Genomic DNA, 18,677 nt, shown 5'->3' on the forward strand with positions numbered 1-18,677 from the left:
ATCTCCCCTGCTCCAGTTTAAAGCCGTTGCCTCTCATCCTATTGCCACAGGCCCTTCTAAACAGTCCCTCCCCAGCTTTCTTGTAGCCCCTTCAGGTACTGGCAGGCTGCTCTAAGATCTCCCTGGAGCCTTTCCTTCTCCAGGCTGAACAGCCCCAACTCTCCCAGGCTGCCTCTGTAGAAGACACAACACTGGCAGCAGCAGGACAGGGCCAAGCACTTCCAATCCCTTTCACTTCAAGCAAGGCTTTTTTTTTTTTTTTTTTTTTTTCTTTTCCCAGCAGAGAGCACACTGCCTGCTCTTCCCATCACAGAAATTCCTCATCCTGATTTTTGGCATCTTCTCCTGGCACACAGAGAGCTCCTGGCCACACCATGCTGCGGCTGCAGCTCCCCACAACACAACAGAGTGACCTTGGCCCAGGGCTCTGGGCAGTGGTGCTGGCAGCTGAGACCCTAAAGGACATTCTGAGGTTTCATTTCCTTTCAGTTCATGGGAAAAAAAAAAAAAACCAAACCAAAGAGTCCCCAGGCAAGTGTGAGGCTTAGTCACTCATTCTTCCCTGATTAACACCAGGGCCAATTAGGAGGCTTGAAGTCAGTGGAAAAGCAAAAGTTGGCTATGTGCAGACACTGAAAGCAAAGATTTGCAGCCAAATATCCGAGGTGACTAAAGCTGCCCCAGCTCAGCAAGTCCCCCCCTGGGGTGCAGAGGAGATGCTGAGGGTTAACCACTGCACCCTCCCCCACCATGCTCAGTCCTGGGGTGAGGAGAAGGGCAGGGGACTGCTGAGGTGGCCACCAAGGTGGTGAGGAGGTGAGACAAGGTGACATTGGGTTTGGCAAGGTGTGGACTGCTAGAGGTGGTACAGCCAGATTTCACCTGAGAGCTGAGGACACAAGTCACAGACTCATGAAATGGTTTGGGTTGGGAGGGATCCTTCAAGGTCACCCAGTCCAACTCTCTGCAATGTGCAGGGACATCTGCAACTTGAGCAGGTTGCTCGGAGCCCCAAACAACCTCACCTGGAATGGTTCCAGGGATGGGGCAGCTCCTACCTCTCTCTGGGCAGCCTGCGACAGGGTCTCATCACCCTCAGTGTCAAAACCTCCCTTCTCCTCCAGTCTGAATCTCCCTCTTCTAGTTTCAAACCATCACCTCTTGTCCTGTCACAACAGGCCCTGAGAAAAAGTCTGTCCCCAGCTTTCTGCTCAGCCCTTCAAGCACTGCAAGGCCACCAGAAGGTCTCCCTGGAGCCTTCTCTTCTCTCAGCCTGGACTCACAGCAGAGGGCTCCCAGCTCTCTGGAATGTCAAGGATGGGAAGCTCACACTGGTGATGCCAGTGGGTGTCCTGGGCCCTCCCCAACACCCCCATGTGGGGCTCAGGTGCCCCATATGGGAACCAGCTAAGCCACCCACTGGCTTCTTCACCAGGCTGAACAAAACCTCCTGGCATCTCTGGGGGCTATGGAGGGCATCTCCCTTCCCACCTGCACAGCCAAGGCCACCCACAAGCAGCCATCCCTACATGAGCAGTGCTGGCCACATGTCCAGCCAAGAGCTGGAGGGGTCTGGAGACAGGTGGCAGTTCAAGAAGCTGTCCCCAGCCTCCTCCTGGCCCCTTGTCTGAATTCCCAAGGGTGAGGGAGGGATGGGACTTGGCTGGCTCCCACCCAGCCACCACCCATGCCATGGGCGTGGGCTGAGACCATGGCCAAGTGCTCTGGCACGCTGGGTGCACAGGCAGGGACCTCCTGGGGTGCTGCCAGGTGTCCCCAACCACCTACACAGCCCTTTCCCAAGCCTGGTGTTGGCTTTGGGGTGGCTGAGCTCCCTGCACCGCTGCCGTGGGTGCCACCACCCCAGTCCCCTGCACGCTGATCCTCACTCCCTGCAAACAGCACCCTGCAGAGGCACCAGTTCCCAGGCAGCTGGGGTGACTGGGCTGGGACAGGCTGTGGTATGTCCTCCTGGCTGCTGGCAAAGGCAGGGGGCAGCCACCAGCTTTGTGGTCACAGAGGGGTGTCACCAGGACCCACTAACGCCTGGCTCAGCAGAAGCTCCAGCCCCAGTCCCTCTGATCACAGATCTCTCATCTGTTGCTCAGCCTCCAGTTCCCTCCTTCCCTCCCCAGAGTCCCCATGACTAAGCCACACGTGGTGGCTGCAGGAAGGGACTCTTCTGCAGTGCTTTTGCGTGGGGGCAGCAGAGAAAGGGCTCTGGGTACCCCAGTGAGCAGGCAAAGCCCCAAGGCCAGGTTGGGCATGGGGCAGAGTGGGACATAGGGACCAAGGTGTAGGGTCCAGCTCTGCTGTGTCAGCTCTCCCTGTCCCATCCACAGGGACCCACACAGACCCTCCCCATCACCCACCCAGCAGGGCAAGTGGCTGCCAGGAGGGCATCCTGGCACGGGGACAGAACAGGCAGCACAGGTTTGCCCTTGTCCAGGATGATGCCTGAGGAACATGGAGCCTGAGGCTCGTCTGGGCGAAACCAGCCAGGAGAGGCAGCTCCTGCTCCTGCCTCTGCTCCTGCTCCTGCCTCTGCTCCTGCTCCTGCCTCTGCTCCTGCCTCTGCTCCTGCTCCTGCCTCTGCTCCTGCTCCTGCCTCTGCTCCTGCCTCTGCTCCTGCCTCTGCTCCTGCTCCTGCCTCTGCTCCTGCTCCTGCTCCTGCCTCTGCTCCTGCTCCTGCCTCTGCTCCTGCTCCTGCCTCTGCTCCTGCTCCTGCCTCTGCTCCTGCTCCTGCTCCTGCCTCTGCTCCTGCTCCTGCCTCTGCTCCTGCTCCTGCCTCTGCTTCTGCCTCTGCTCCTGCTCCTGCCTCTGCTCCTGCTCCTGCCTCTGCTCCTGCCTCTGCTCCTGCTCCTGCCTCTGCTCCTGCCTCTGCTCCTGCTCCTGCCTCTGCTCCTGCCTCTGCTCCTGCTCCTGCTCCTGCTCCTGCCTCTGCTCCTGCCTCTGCTCCTGCCTCTGCTCCTGCTCCTGCCTCTGCTCCTGCCTCTGCTCCTGCTCCTGCCTCTGCTCCTGCTCCTGCCTCTGCTCCTGCCTCTGCTCCTGCTCCTGCCTCTGCTCCTGCCTCTGCTCCTGCTCCTGCTCCTGCCTCTGCTCCTGCCTCTGCTCCTGCTCCTGCCTCTGCTCCTGCCTCTGCTCCTGCTCCTGCCTCTGCTTCTGCCTCTGCTCCTGCTCCTGCCTCTGCTCCTGCTCCTGCCTCTGCTCCTGCCTCTGCTCCTGCTCCTGCCTCTGCTCCTGCTCCTGCCCCTGCTCCTGCCTCTGCTCCTGCTCCTGCCTCTGCTCCTGCTCTGCTCTGCTCTGCTCTGCTCCTGCCTCTGCTCCTGCCTCTGCTCCTGCTCCTGCCTCTGCTCCTGCTCCTGCCTCTGCTCCTGCCTCTGCTCCTGCTCCTGCCTCTGCTCCTGCTCCTGCTCCTGCCTCTGCTCCTGCTCTGCCTCTGCTCCTGCTCCTGCTCCTGCTCTGCTCCTGCCTCTGCTCCTGCTCCTGCCTCTGCTTCTGCCTCTGCTCCTGCTCCTGCCTCTGCTCCTGCTCCTGCCTCTGCTCCTGCCTCTGCTTCTGCCTCTGCTCCTGCCTCTGCTCCTGCTCCTGCCTCTGCTCCTGCTCTGCTCCTGCCCTCTGCTCCTGCCTCTGCTCCTGCCTCTGCTCCTGCTCCTGCCTCTGCTCTTGCCTCTGCTCCTGCTCTTGACTCTGCTCTTGCTCCTGCCTCTGCCCTTGCTCCTGCCTCTGCCCCTGCCTCTACTCCTGACTGCCTCCGCTCCTGCCTCTGCTCCTGCCCCTGCCTCTGCTCCTGCTCCTGCCTCTGCTCCTGCTCCTGCCTTTGCTCCTGCCTCTGCTCCTGCCTCTGCTCCTGCCCCTGCCTCTGCTCCTGCTCCTGCCTCTGCTCCTGCTCCTGCCTCTGCTCCTGCCAACACCCAGACCGGTTGTGCCACCACAGCCACCACCCAGCCCAAAGCAGAGCCAGCTCAGTGGCACAGGCAGCAGCCCTGGAGCAGCAGTGATGCAGGTTGCAGCCCCACAGGCATGTGCAGACCTCACGTACTGAGAGGTCATGGCCTGGCCAGAGCAGCCCTTGTCCAGTTTTAGTCCCTTTGAACCAGGACTCCAAAAGCTGCAACAAGCTGCCCAAGCTGATCCAGCAGCCCAGACTGGCTCTGTCCTTTCCTTGGAAGCATCTCCAGCCCCAGCAGCAGCCCCACACACGCATGGACCAAGGCAGAAGCCAGCTCACCTGCTGTATGACCAGGGCCAACCCCAGCTCCAGCACCTCTTAGAGCAAAGCCAAGAGGAAAAAACGAGCTGTGAGCTCCAGATGAGGCCCAGAGACCTTATCACCCAGCCAGCCTGACCATATCCTTCCTTCCAGCTGCCTGCATCTGCTGCCTGCAGTTCACTGCACTGCGGTGGCGACAGCAGGGCTCCAGAACCACCACCCTGGCAGCCCCTGGCTTGCAGCAAGTGCATGGCCAGAGCTTCTTTTCCTCATTACCCTGGAAATCATGTGAAAATGAGAGTGATGCTTTAAATAGCCCTGCCCATGGCCAGCAGCAGAGTCAGCAGATGTGGCTCTGAGGAGGTCAGATCCTGCACAGGGTTTGCTGCACCCAACAGCACCCAGCAGCAGTGCCCTTCTTGCTCCCCACCCTCTCCACACAGAATCACAGAATCAAGAAGGTCGGAAAAGACCTCAAGGATCATCAAGTCCAACCTGTCACACATCCACGACCTGTGGAAATAGCTGCAGGTGGGACAGAGCCTGGCAGGGACGGGGATGTGGCTCAGCACAGGAGGCTCCTCAGGGCTGGGGACCAGCTCAGCTGCCCCAGCACTGGGCTGTGCTGTGTGTTACAGAGGGTGCTCAGCAAAGCTGCTCTTCAGCTGAGCATCCCCCCCATGGTCCTTCAGTGGCACCAGGTACCCTGGGGATGTCCTGTCCTCTTTCCCTATGTGGCAGGAGCTTGGGTGGGCAGCAAAGGGTTAAAACTTGAGGAGAAAAGGTAGGGGAGGGTGCACTGCTCCTCTGCACTCAAAACAGCCTTCCCCCCTCTGCACTCCCTCAGAAGCCAGGGAAGGTGCTGGCAGCCATGCCTTCAAGAACACAAAGCTGCCTTCTGCTCCCCAGCTGCCTCCAGGCTGAGCTGGCTAGCCCCTGGGCATGGCCACCAAGATCATGGACTCCCTGGGGACAAGGAGTGAGTCTCCCAAGGATCCTGAGTGGGATGGCATCACCTCCAGAATGCATGGCCAGGGGGGAGCACCCTGGCTGCACTCAGGGGCTGGGGTTCTTACAAACACACCCCATGGGTGTGGGGGGTGGGCAAGGGGGACAGTGGGCATGGGGTGTTCAGCAGGTGCTCACAGGGTGCCAAGCTGCCTGTGGTGAGGCTGCACATGTGCCCAGGCACACGTGTGTGCCCATGCACACATCCAGCTATGCACACACATGTGCCCATGCACACATCCAGCTATGCACACACATGTGCCCACATGCACACACATGTGCCCATGCACACACAGAGCTATGCACACACATGTGCCCACATGCACACATCCAGCTATGCACACATGTGCCCATGCACAAACAGAGCTATGCACACACATGTGCCCACATGCACACATCCAGCTATGCACACACATGTGCCCATGCACACACAGAGCTATGCCCACATGTGCCCACGCACACATCCAGCTATGCACACATGTGCCCATGCACACATGCAGCTATGCACACACATGTGCCCACATGCACACATCCAGCTATGCACACACATATGTGCCCATGCACACATCCAGCTATGCACCCACATGTGCCCATGCACACACAGAGCTATGCCCACATGTGCCCATGCACACATCCAGCTATGCACACATGTGCCCATGCACACATCCAGCTATGCATACCCATGTGCCCATGCACACATCCAGCTATGCACACACATGTGCCCATGCACACATCCAGCTATGCATACCCATGTGCCCATGCACACATGCAGCTATGCACACACATGTGCCCATGCACTCACACAGCTATGCACACACATGTGCCCATGCACACATCCAGCTATGCACACACATGTGCCCATGCACTCACACAGCTATGCACACACACATGTGCCCATGCACTCACACAGCTATGCACACACATGTGCCCATGCACACATCCAGCTATGCACACACATGTGCCCATGCACTCACACAGCTATGCACACACATGTGCCCATGCACACATCCAGCTATGCACACACATGTGTCCATGCACTCACACAGCTATGCACACACATGTCCCCATGCACACATCCAGCTATGCACACACATGTCCCCATGCACACATCCAGCTATGCACACACATGTGTCCATGCACTCACACAGCTATGCACACACATGTGCCCATGCACACATCCAGCTATGCACACACATGTGCCCATGCACACATCCAGCTATGCACACACATGTCCCCATGCACATATCCAGCTATGCACACACATGTGCCCATGCACACATGCAGCTATGCACACACATGTCCCCATGCACATATCCAGCTATGCACACACATGTGCCCATGCACACATCCAGCTATGCACACACATGTCCCCATGCACATATCCAGCTATGCACACACATGCAGAAACAGGCAGAATGATGCACACACATCAACAAACCTGCAAGACACACACCCAGGCCCACCCACAGTCGTGCCACACAGATGAACAACCTTGTGTTCACTCCCAGAAGGGCACTGAGGGGCTGGAGTGGGTCTAGAAAGGGGCAACCAAGCTGGTGAAAGGTCTGGAGAACAGGGCTGGTGAGGAGCTGCTGAGGGACCTAGAGAAAAGGAGGCTGAAGGGAGACCTCGTTGCCCTCTACAGCTCCCTGACAGGAGGTTGGAGCCAGGTGGGGGTTGGTCTCTTCTCCCTAGTAACAAGTGATAGGACAAGAGGAAATGGCCTGAAGTTGCACCAGGGAAGGTTTAGGTTGGACACCAGGAGAAACTTCCTCACTGAAAGGGTTCTCAAAGACTGGAACAGGCTGCCCAGGGAGGTGGCTGAATCCCTGTCCCTGGAGGGGTTTAAAAGACACAGAGATGTGGTGCTGAGGGCCATGGCTTAGCAGCAGACTTGGTAGAGTTAGAGAACAGTTGGACTTGATCATCTTAAAGGTCTTTTCCTACCAAAACCATTCTGTGGCTCTATGTGCACAAACACTCCCATGTCCCCCCCAGGCACACACACACTCTCACCCCCCCAAGAGCTGCTGGAGGCCAGTGACAGATCCGAGTGGGAACCTCCCACAGCCCACATCTCATTTTGTATGCCCCAGGGCCCACATCTCTCAGGCCAAACACCCCCTCCACAGCCTGTTCCAACCCTCCCCTGTTCCCAAACACGCCGAGGGGGCTTGAGGATGCCTTTGGAAGCTCACCCTTCCCTGGGAGCCCCCCTGGCTCCGTGCAGCTGAGCAGGAGCGCAGCAGCACGCCCCAAGCCCTCGCGGGATGCCGCAGGGATGTCTCACCAGAGGCTGGGAATTTTTTCCCTCTGGTCCAGAAAGAAAAAAAAAATAATGGGGGAAAAAAAAAAGCCAAAAAAAAAAAAAAAAAAGGACAATAAAGCTCATTGAAGCAGAGCCCCTGGGCTGGCTGAGCCCTGGCCCCCGCACTGGTGACGAAACCTGGCCTGGCTCCTTTCCCCGGCCCCCGCGGGACAGCCTGACTCAGCGGGGTGCAGGAAAGCCCCAGATCCTCCCCTCTGCCTCCACCAGCTGTGCTGTCCCCTGTCCCCTCACTGCCAGCTCAGCAAGGGCTGCTGCCACAGGGATCTGTCTGCAGAGCCATGCAGGAGCAGCCTTCTCATCAAATCATAGAATCATAGAATCATAGAATCAGTCAAGACTGGAAGGGACCACAAGGATCAGCCAGTTCCAACCCCCTGCCATGCCCAGGGACACCTCACACTACAGCAGGCTGGCCAGAGCCTCATCCAGCCTGGCTGCAAACACCCCAGGGATGGAGCCTCAACCACCTCCCTGGACAACCCATTCCAGGCTCTCACCACTCTCATGGGGAAGAACTTCTTCCTCACATCCAGTCTGAATCTCCCCACTTCCAGCTTTGTTCCATTCCCCCCAGTCCTGTCACTCCCTGATAGCCTAAAAAGTCCCTCCCCAGCTTTCTTGTAGCTCCCTTCAGATACTGAAAAGCCACAATAAGGTCACCTGGGAGCCTTCTCTTCTCCAGACTGAACAGCCCCAACTCTTTCAGTCTCTCAAAGCCCTTTGCTGGGTGTCCCTGCCCTGCTGAAGGACCCTCTGCCATGCTGGTGGTGGCCCATGCCATGGTGGCAATGGCCCATAGGACATCCTGCTGGCAGGGGACATGTGAGCAGCATGTGCTGGCCTGGGCACATTTGCCAAGGCAGCCAGGGAAGGAGTTAATCACTGATTGAGTTGGTAAATGATTAGCAAGGGGCGGGGCGGGGGGGGGGGTGTTGCTGGGGAGAGCGTCAGCTCCCAGCAGGCCCAGGCCCAGTGGCACTGACAGGCATGTCCAGGGGCTGGCACACGGTGCCACCAGCTCAGACAGCTCACACCTCAGGGAGGTGAGAATGGAAGGGAGCTGATTTCCACCTAGATGAAGGCAGCAAAACCAACAGGGTGGCTCCTCACCCAGCCACCAGCTCCTGGATGCAGGCAGGGCTGTGGTGCAGGGTGGTGGTCACTGGTCACCAGGACATCCTCATGGCATCCCTGCCTGTCCCCAATGTGTCAGGAAGCAGTGGCCTGGCTGGTAGTTGCCATGCTTGGCATATGACCAGGGTAACAGCCACCAGCATCCTGCTTGCACCCAGCTGTCAGGAGGGGAACCCCAGGAAGGATGGGCAGAAAGTCAGCCAAGCAAGGACTTTCCCAAGCTGAGCCCCTGCCTCTGCCCTGCCCCTCACAGTCTGGGCTGCTCAGGTTCTTCCCAGCAGCTCAGGAGGACAGTGAGAGCCTCCTCCAGCAAGGGAAACTGAGGACAAGGCCATCACAAGGAGGCTGATGCCACCAGCTGGGTAAAGGGTGCCCAGGTCATCCCTCACTCTGCACAACTGCTTGGTCTAAAAGTGCCCTGGGAGGTTTCTTACTGTCCTTTGGCCACTCTCATGTGCCCCACATCCTGGCATGATGCAGGCAACATGTCTGGAGATCCCCTGCTGAGGGTACACAGCATGGTGAGGACAGGGTGCACAGCATGGTAAGAATGGGGTGCACACACGGATGGGGTGCCCAGGACACTGGGGATGGGGTGCCCAGCATGCCATGGATGCACTGCCCAGTACCCCATGGATGGACTGCTGTGCTCTAGCACCAAACCAGCAGCAGCCTACAAGCCCCAAGCACCACCTGCAGCTACTGAACCCCACAGGCATGGCCCCTGGCCATGGGCTTCCCCCACTGCCCACTGGGCACAGAGCCCTGCTGCTGTGCCACCCACCCTGCCCACCTCCTCCCCCTGCCGCAGGGCTGAGCCCAGGTCAGTCCCTATGGGATTTTAGGAGGGGCAGAAGGGACAGGGCAAGAGGTGCCACTGTTGATGGGGCACTGAGCAGAACAAGGAGCCACTGCCTCTTCCTGCAGGGAGCCAGGTGAGCAGCCCACAGCACCCATGGGTGCACCCTAAGGGTTGGGGAACTTGAATCTGTTCATTTCCACCCCAAAACACAAACTCCTTCATATGGGCCTGGCTGAGCATCCCCCAAGCATCCCCTGAGCATCCTTCCCAGGGTGATGCTGAGGCTGGGGGCATTGAGCACCAGCTCCCCACCTGAGGGGACATGGTGGCAGAAAAGAGGCTCGAGGAGGGTTTGCAAAACCCAGGGGCTGACCCAGTAGTGCCTGGTATTTGCCCCTCTCATACAGACCAGGAGAGGCTGAAACAGGGGAAAACAAATTGGAAGATGGGGAGCAAACACCAGGGACAATGTCCTCTCTTATCTCCCTGCACCCAAAAGCTCTCTTCACACAAACCCACCCAGAACCAGCCTGGTGTGTTTCTGCTCCAGGCTGCTCTTGGGATTTAGACTGAGCTTATCTGGAACAAACTGGGAGTGGAGGCTGCCCCCAGTGCCTGCCCTGGCTGTTGTTGTGCTCAGCACCAAGGGTCCCAGCAGGACAGGGATCACTGCCTTGGCTCCAGCACTGCTCCAGATCCACTGGGAGCAGCTCCAGATCCACTTGGAGGCACAGTCTGGGTGGAAAGGGGATTCATCCTGCCAGCCCCTCAGCTGCAGTCCCGTGCAGCCCCGTGGCCTGCTGCCCTCTGACTCACACCACTGTGGGCAAGGGTGGGCAGCATGGGGGTGAGCAGCAGGAAGGGATGAGGCACTGGAGCCTCGGAGGAGAAACCAGAAGGGCTCAGGCCTGAACCGGTTCGTCCTCTCTCGCCGTGCCTCTGCCGCTCATGGCTCTGCCCCCGGATGAGTCAGAAGCGTCCCTGGTGCCAGCTCCGGGCTGGGGCACCCTTTGGGGACATTGGCTCTCTGCTGTGCCGCCCGCAAGGTGCACAACCTTTCGCCAGCACCTTGTGGCCTCCCCCATCGCGACAGCTGGCAGCACCCCGTGTCCGCGCGGATATCCCCAGGGATGCTCCCGGGGGCTCCGAGCCTAGGGGCAGCACCCACCCTGCTGCCAGCACCGCGCCCGGCCCCGCCGCTTGCACAACGCCGCTCCCAGCGCAGCGCGGGGCAGAGCAAACAAACCTGCCGGGGATCGCACACCGAGCACGGAACCCGAGCCAAGCAGCGCGTCCAGCAGGGGCTGCTCAACCCAGCACCGGCCAAGAAAAAAACCCCCAGCCGAGCTCTCGACTGTGCTTCAGAGACCCCGAGCCCACCGCTCCCCAGTCCAAACCACAAACCCGGGCTCAGCCCCTCCCACACCAGCCCCGCTCCCGCGGCTCGGGGTCACATCCAGCCCAGTGGGTGAGGGACTGGTGTCCAGATACGTGCTGGTGGGTGTTTTCCCGTGGAGTGGATGCCGGTGTCCCGCTGCTCGCCGGGAACAAGGCTGCTGCGGGGCTGCGTGCGAGGAATGTGCTGTGAATAACAAAGAGCACCGGAGCCTTCGAATGGCTCTGGGAGTGGCTGGTCGGGGCTGGACTGAGCCCAGCAAGAGATGGCCGCCCTGAACCTCCCTGCCCAAACAACCACCGAGGGATGGGGCAGGAAGAGATCCCCTCCTGGCCACCCAGCCCTGCCCGATCCAGGCAGGACGCTCCTGCCCTGTCCCTTCCCCTCTGAGCAGTCTTCAGGGGTGATGCTCCAAAGCCACGGGGCACAGGCACTCACACAACCAGCCCGGCTGGGCTAAACCCACCCCAGTCCAAAGTGTCACCTGCCCGGTGGGCACAAAGACCAGGTCCAAGCCCAGCAGAAAAGGTGATTGCACTCACAGGACCATCAGGGTACATCCCACGGGCAGGGAGATGGCTGTGGGGATATGGAGCATCCCCACGGAGCAGCTTACCTCAAGTTGGGTACCACTCCCAAACCCCGTGCTGGACCAGGACCCACTGCCCTCATCCTGCCTGCAGTGAATCACCCTGCATGGCCCCTGTCCCTCAGGGTCCCAGCAGCACCTGGCCAAGCTGGAGAAGAGCTCCAACGCTTTGGTGCTCACCCCGGGGTGGGTGCTGGGTGGGACACAGCATCACCCCTCCCCAGATAAGGCCCTGCTCATCCACCAGCACCAGCCCAGCAGCACTGCACCCACTCCAGTATGGTGCAAGCCCCACCGCAGATGAGTCACTGCCATGTCACAGGCAGTGGTGACAGGGGTGGTGTCAGGGGGTGGTGACAGGCAGCTGTGTCCTCTGGGTACCCACATAGGGCCTTGTGGCACCTGGGAGCTGCAGGACCATGGGGGTCCTCAAGCCAAAGGGGACAGGCCTATCCTGGGCATCTCCAGGTCTCTCATGTTCTAGGTGCTGGAGACAGCAGGGTGTGGATGGTCCTTGCTCTGGGATGTCCCAGTAAATGCTTCTGTGCTGGACAGAGGACAAGCAGACAGTCCCCTTGTGTCCCCTCCCATGCCCAGCTCCAGAGAGAAGAGCTGAACCTGGCACATTTTCCCTCCACCCAGCTGGCTGGTGCCAGTGGGAAACCCAATCCAGCACCACGGGAGGAGACCAAACAAAGACTTTTATGTTCATCCAAAGAAAAACACCAAACCAAGAGGTATTTGAACAAAACAGCCCTGAGCCTGTTCTGGGCTCTGCCTCAGCCCCTCTTGCTAGGGTGGTTCCAGTGCCCAGCTCCTCTGCCAGGCCAGGGCAGGACAGAGGGTCTCCCCCTGCCCCACAGTGCCCCCACCCCCCCCCCCCCAACATGCTCCCTTCTCCTCATGGAGGGCAATGCCCCAGCCAAAGGTGGCCACATGCTTGGTGTCTCCACAGCCCCTGGTGAACTATGGATAGCCCTGGCTGGTGGGCACCTACCCCATGGGGTTGGCAACCAGTGCCTGTTGGCACACAGAACATCACTGCTGCCTTCCTCGCTGTGGGAGGGTGGGAGCAGCCAGCAGAGCAAAGCAGCTCCTTGTGAGAGGTTGGGCAGGGATGTTCCCAAAGCAGGGATGTTCCCAAGACAAGGGTCTGTCCTGGTTTCAGGTGATGCCATGCATGAATTGGGAGCAGAGGGAAGGCCTCAGCTTGCTTCCCATGGCTGAGCCACCGCTGCTCTGGGTGCCTGGGAACTGGCAGCCCCACTCTCCTGCCCTACACAGCAGCACTGAGGTCACCCCAGCTTTGGGGCACATCTTTTCATGCAGGAAATCTCCCTAAGGGGCATCACACCTAGTGCTGAGCAGAGCTGGCAGAGGGAAGGAGCCAGGACCTGCCCCAGGAGCCACCAACATAGCAGGAGAGGAGGAAGGTCCTATCCTGGGTCCTCTGCCAGGTCCAGGGCAGAGAGTCCCATCCCTCCCTGGGGACTCCCATAGCAGAGGGGTCCAAGTCCCCCACAGCAGGGTTGGGAGCCTGGCTGAAGGCAGGGCTAGATCCCTGCTGGAGAAAGGCAGAAGAGCGTGGAGAAGGGCAGCTGGAGCTGGGACCTGCACCAAATGCTGCTGCCCTTTCACTTTGTAAAAGGGGAAAAGGTGGAGACTTGCTCCTTCCTCCCACTCTGGTCCAGCAGTCTGGAAGGAAATCTGCTTGCAACGAGCAGCTCTGCTCAGCCCCTTCCTCCCCTCCTGCCCCTCGGCTCTCCTTAGGGCTGGTGTGGGCACATCCAGGCATGGGACAAGGCTCAGGAACCAGCCAGGTGCTGAGGAGGGGACACAGCTTGTCTCACAGCCAGCAGCCAGCCACACTCTGGGGGCTGCAGCCCCAGGGTGCAGTGATACTTTCTGCAAACTGCGTGGTGGGATCAGACCTTGGTCCTGCAGAGGCAAAGCAGGTGCTGAGCCCCACACTGGAGAGCTGGTGCTCATCTGCCTTCGAACCTAGCCCCAGCAAGCTCCCATTGATAAGCAACCCTGGAGCCCTCCAGCTCTTCCTCCTGCCACAAAGCTCTGAGACACAGAGCCCAGGGTCCTGGGGGTGTGGGAGGTAAGAGCCCTGTCTTGTGAGCTGCCAGCTTTCCAGCTTCCCCCCACTGGGAGCAAGCTGCCAGCTGGGCTGGGAAATGCCCTGGTCACAGGATGCTTTATAAGAGGGCTGGAAATGGGACAGTGGGGGCTGATGTTGTTCCTTCACCATGGGCTGACACCAGCCTCCTGCCCATGAGTCCAGCTCCAGGGTCTGTCCATGGGATCCACCACCCATTGCATCTGCATGGAGCAGGGCTGTCTGCACACCTAATCCTGGGCTCTTTCAGGGCTGTTTTGGTGACTGTCCCCATGCCCATGTGGCATGTTGGGTGTTCCCTGCGTGGGGCAGGACTGGCAGCATTGTGGTCACAGCAAAGCCAGGGGTGGGAGCCAACAGCTTGTTGCAACCTGCCATGGGGCTTGGGCAGAAGAAGAGGAGCTCACCAGTCCTGGGGAGGGTGGGATAGAGCTCGTGGGGTGTGCTGAGAAGTGCTGAGCCTCCCGGGGTTCAGAGCCAGCCTCTGCAGTGATCTGCAGACAGCAGGGAGGCAGAGGCTTGGGAAATGCCAGCTCCTGGCTGTGCTTCCTTTGCTAGGTCCCAGCAAGGGGAATTAAGGGGGTCTGACTCTGCAGTGGAAAGGGGGTCCTGGTCTGTGGAGGGCTTTTCTCTCATCAGGCTGACCTGAGGGCCCACAGAGAACACCCAACTGTGGTGCCAGCTCTGCTCCTCCTGCTCCCAGGCAGAGCAGGGATGACCTCCATGCCTCAGCTTGCTCAAGGCAAGGCCTTTGGCTAAAGTCTTGCTGGGGGAGGCAGGGAAAGCACCTCCCCCTCCCCCCCGTTCCCTCCCAGGAGGGAAAGCCAGGCTCTGCCCCAGAGCTGAGCACAGGACCTCCTGTCCACGTGGGAAAGCCACCAGCAGGAGAGGCTCCCACAGCTGGAGGTGTCCCCTGCCCAAACACGCTGGCTCCGAGCGAGCCCCATGCCCCAACATGACGGCTGCAGGTAAGCCCCAGCTTGCCAGAACCAGCCCTTCCCGGCTGGCAGGGAGCCCTGACATGCCAGGGGAGTTATTTATTTCCCGATGAAAGACGCACACCTCCTTAAGAGAAACCACTCCACATCTCCAGCACATTGCCCACACCGATCCCTCAGAGCCTCCCTGCGTCGCTCCCGCCGCGGGGCAGGGTGAGGGCTTCAGCCTCCAGACCAACCCCAGAGCCCATCACCGGCAGCCACCACCTCCCGTGCTGGCTGGAGCTGGGCTGTGGCCAAGGCTGGGAAAGGAGAGGCACGCTAAAGGAAGCCACAGCAAACCTCTTCCCACTGCCAGCAGCTCCCCCTCCGCGGCACACCGCAGCTTTCGGGGGTTGCCGAGCACCTCCAGACTCCATCCCACAGCCCATCCCAGCAGGCTGCTCCTCAGGGGGCAGCAGGGATATGCAGCCAGCAATGCCCGACGAGGCTGGTTGGAAGGAAGCCAGCTCCGGGTCTGGTGCAGGGGGTGAGGATTGCTGTCACTTCTGCCACCGCTGCTGCGTGGGCTGCTGGCTGGAGGAAGTCCCACCCCTAAATTGCTGGTTCGTTTTGTAATTAAGGGGTTGGTGACTCCCTGGAGATACCAGGACAAGGTGTGAGCTCTCAGGGACCCTCCCTGCACTGCCACCCACCTCCTCGTCCCTCATTCTCCCTGGGCAATTCCACCCAGAACCACCAGCTCCACAGGGCAGAGCCACCCAGATCCTGCCAGCCATGATCCACCCCATGGGGCTGGGATGCACTAGGGAAGGAGTTATTCCAGCACAAGGGAAGAGCTTCATCCATGCCCTTGCTGAGGACACCTATTGCCCTGGACAGGAGGCAAGGCACTCAGTGATCTCTGCTTTCCCAGGAGCCCTGCCAGGACACCCCATACCTATCACCCTCGTGTCCCCAGGCAACAGTGCCCATGCTGGCCAACCCCGGATGAGGATCCAGCCCCTGCTCCAGCCCACGGAGCAGACTGGGAGCACCTCCCAACCCACATCTGGGAAGAAGAGGAGGAGGAAGGCAGCTGAAGGGTGTTCACAAACAAGCCTAGTGACTCAAGCCAGAATCACGTCCGTAACAGGACAGCAGAAGGAAATGCTTACCACCAGCTGCACATCACCACAGCTCCACCACAGCTCTCCAGGCCCATGTGTGGTCATCGAGATCATGAGAAAGGGATGAGGAGCTGCAGGCAGCACTGTCTGAACACCATCCCTGTGCAGATCACACCCCCACCCCAGGCTGCCCTGTCAGCCCCAGGGCAGTGGAGCATCCCCAGTGCTGGCAGGGATGCTACCTGCACAGCTGCCCAGGCAGCAGGAGAAAGCCTGGTCCTGAGCCACCAAGACACAAGACACACGTGTGAGGCTCATGGCCTCCAGGTGACATTGGCATCAGTCTCACAGCAGCTACCACCCTGTGGACTGAGACAGGGCATGGGAACCTTCACCACAGGGCTTTGGTGGCAGAGGGGACCACGTCATGCACGGCATGGGAAGGCTTTTCACCACCTCCCTCCTGCTCCCAGCAAGGGGGAAAGATCTGGCCCAGCATCTCACCATCTCCCCCAGCCCCAGAGGTCGCTGCGTGCCTCCTGGCACAGCTCGGCTGCCGTAAGGAGGCAATGCCAAGCCCAGAGAGCTCCCGTCCCTGCTGCAGTTCGGGGTCACATCAGCCTGGGCAGCTCCTCCAAATGTCCCAAAGTTGGGAGAACGACTGGGAAAAGTTGCTTGGAGAAGGGGAGGGATCCTGCCTGAGCAGCAGCAGCAGCAGCAGCAGCAGCAGCAGAGAACAGGCCGAGCTAGGCAGGAAAACCTGGAGCTTTCCCGGCGCGGTGCTTTGCATGCCTGACAGCAAGTCCTGCCTTGCCTGTTGGGTCACAGCTCCTCCCAGCTCCAGGGGCCTTCATCCAGCCAGCAGCCCTGCTGCAAAGCAGATTGGTGCTTAGTGAACCCATTGGGCTGCAGTTTTTGTCAGCAAGGTGTCCCAGTAGAGGTGTGGGTCCCCCCTACTCCCCCTCAACCCTTGGAGCTGCAGCAGGGCACAGGACATCAGCCCAGCCTCCACAGTCTGATTCCACAGGAATCCTGTTTTCCCCAGGAAAATCCAACTGTGACCCCCATCCCTGCTGAGCAGGGGCTGACCCCCACACTGTGTAACAGCTCAGTCTCTTGCCAGGGGGAAACCATGCAGCCTGGCCTCACAAACACCTCATTTCTGACCCAGCAGAGACAGATTCCTGCATAGGAAACCCAGACAGGCTTTTCCTTGTTATTCTTCAGGATTAGGACCACAGGGCTGGGAGAGGAGGGAGTTATCTGAGTGTGTCAATGGGAGACTGAGGATGTGCTTGGGACCTGAATGTGCTGAGCAGCCACACAGAGCCAATCTGGTGCAGCCTTCTGGATCACAGACCCGAGCCAGCACAGCCTCCTGGATCACAGACCTGAGACAGCACAGCCCCTGGATCACAGATCTGAGACAGCACAGCCTCCTGGATCACAAACCTGAGCCTGCACAGCCTCCTGGATCACAGACCTGAGCCTGCACGGCCTCCTGGATCACAGACCTGAGCCTGCACGGCCTCCTGGATCACAGACCTGAGCCAGCACAGCCTCCTGGATCACAGACCTGAGCCTGCACGGCCTCCTGGATCACAGACCTGAGCCAGCACAGCCTCCTGGATCACAGACCTGAGACAGCACAGCCCCTGGATCACAGACCTGAGCCTGCACAGCCTCCTGGATCACAGACCCGAGCCTGCACAGCCTCCTGGATCACAGACCTGAGCCTGCACGGCCTCCTGGATCACAGACCTGAGCCTGCACGGCCTCCTGGATCACAGACCTGAGCCATCACAGCCTCCTGGATCACAGACCCGAGCCAGCACAGCCTCCTGGATCACAGACCTGAGCCAGCACAGCCTCCTGGATCACAGACCTGAGCCTGCACAGCCTCCTGGATCACAGACCTGAGCCTGCACAGCCTCCTGGATTAGACCAAATTCAGCACAGCTCCATGGATCAGACACAATCCAGCACAACCTCATAGATCAGACCCAACCCAGCACAGCTTCATGGATCAGACCCAATCCAGCACAGCCTCCTGGATCACAGACCTGAGCCACAGCACGACAGCCTGCCAGCCTGGATTAGACCAAATTCAGCACAGCTCCATGGATCAGACACAATCCAGCACAACCTCATAGATCAGACCCAACCCAGCACAGCTTCATGGATCAGACCCAATCCAGCACAGCCTCCTGGATCACAGACCTGAGACACCACAGCCTCCTGAATCACGGACCTGAGCCAGCACAGCTTCATGGATCACAGACCCAAGCCAGCACAATCTCATGGATCAGACCTGAGACAGCACAACCTCATGGATCACAGACCCCATCCAGCACAGCCTCCTGGATCACAGACCTAATCCAGCACAGCCTCATGGATCAGACCCAATCCAGCACAGCCTCATGGATCACAGACCCAAGCCAGCACAATCTCATGGATCAGACCTGAGACAGCACAATCTCATGGATCAGACCTGAGACAGCACAATCTCATGGATCAGACCTGAGACAGCACAACCTCATGGATCACAGACCCCATCCAGCACAGCCTCCTGGATCACAGACCTAATCCAGCACAGCCTCATGGATCAGACCCAATCCAGCACAGCCTCATGGATCACAGACCCAATCCAGCACAGCCTCATGGATCACAGACCCAAACCAGCACAGCCTCATGGATCACAGACCCGAGCCAGCACAATCTCATAGATTAGACCCAATCCAGCACAACCTTATGGATCAGACCTGAGCTGGCACAGCTTCATGGATCAGACCTGAGCCAGCACATCACAAAACCATAGATTCACAGAATGATTGGGTTTGGAAGGGATTTCTGAAGACAAACAAGTCCAGCCCCCATGCCAGAGCAGGATGACCTAAAGCAGATCACATCCTCATGGATCAGCCCCAACCCAGCACAGCCTCACAGATCAGCCGTGCGGAGCCTTAACTATGCAAACCCCAAGCCCCACAGTGTGTTAGGAGCTCTCCTTCACAGCTCACAAACCTGCTGGCAC

This window comes from Indicator indicator, chromosome 28 (assembly GCF_027791375.1).
Source record: "Indicator indicator isolate 239-I01 chromosome 28, UM_Iind_1.1, whole genome shotgun sequence".
In the NCBI taxonomy this organism is placed as follows: Eukaryota; Metazoa; Chordata; class Aves; order Piciformes; family Indicatoridae; genus Indicator; species Indicator indicator.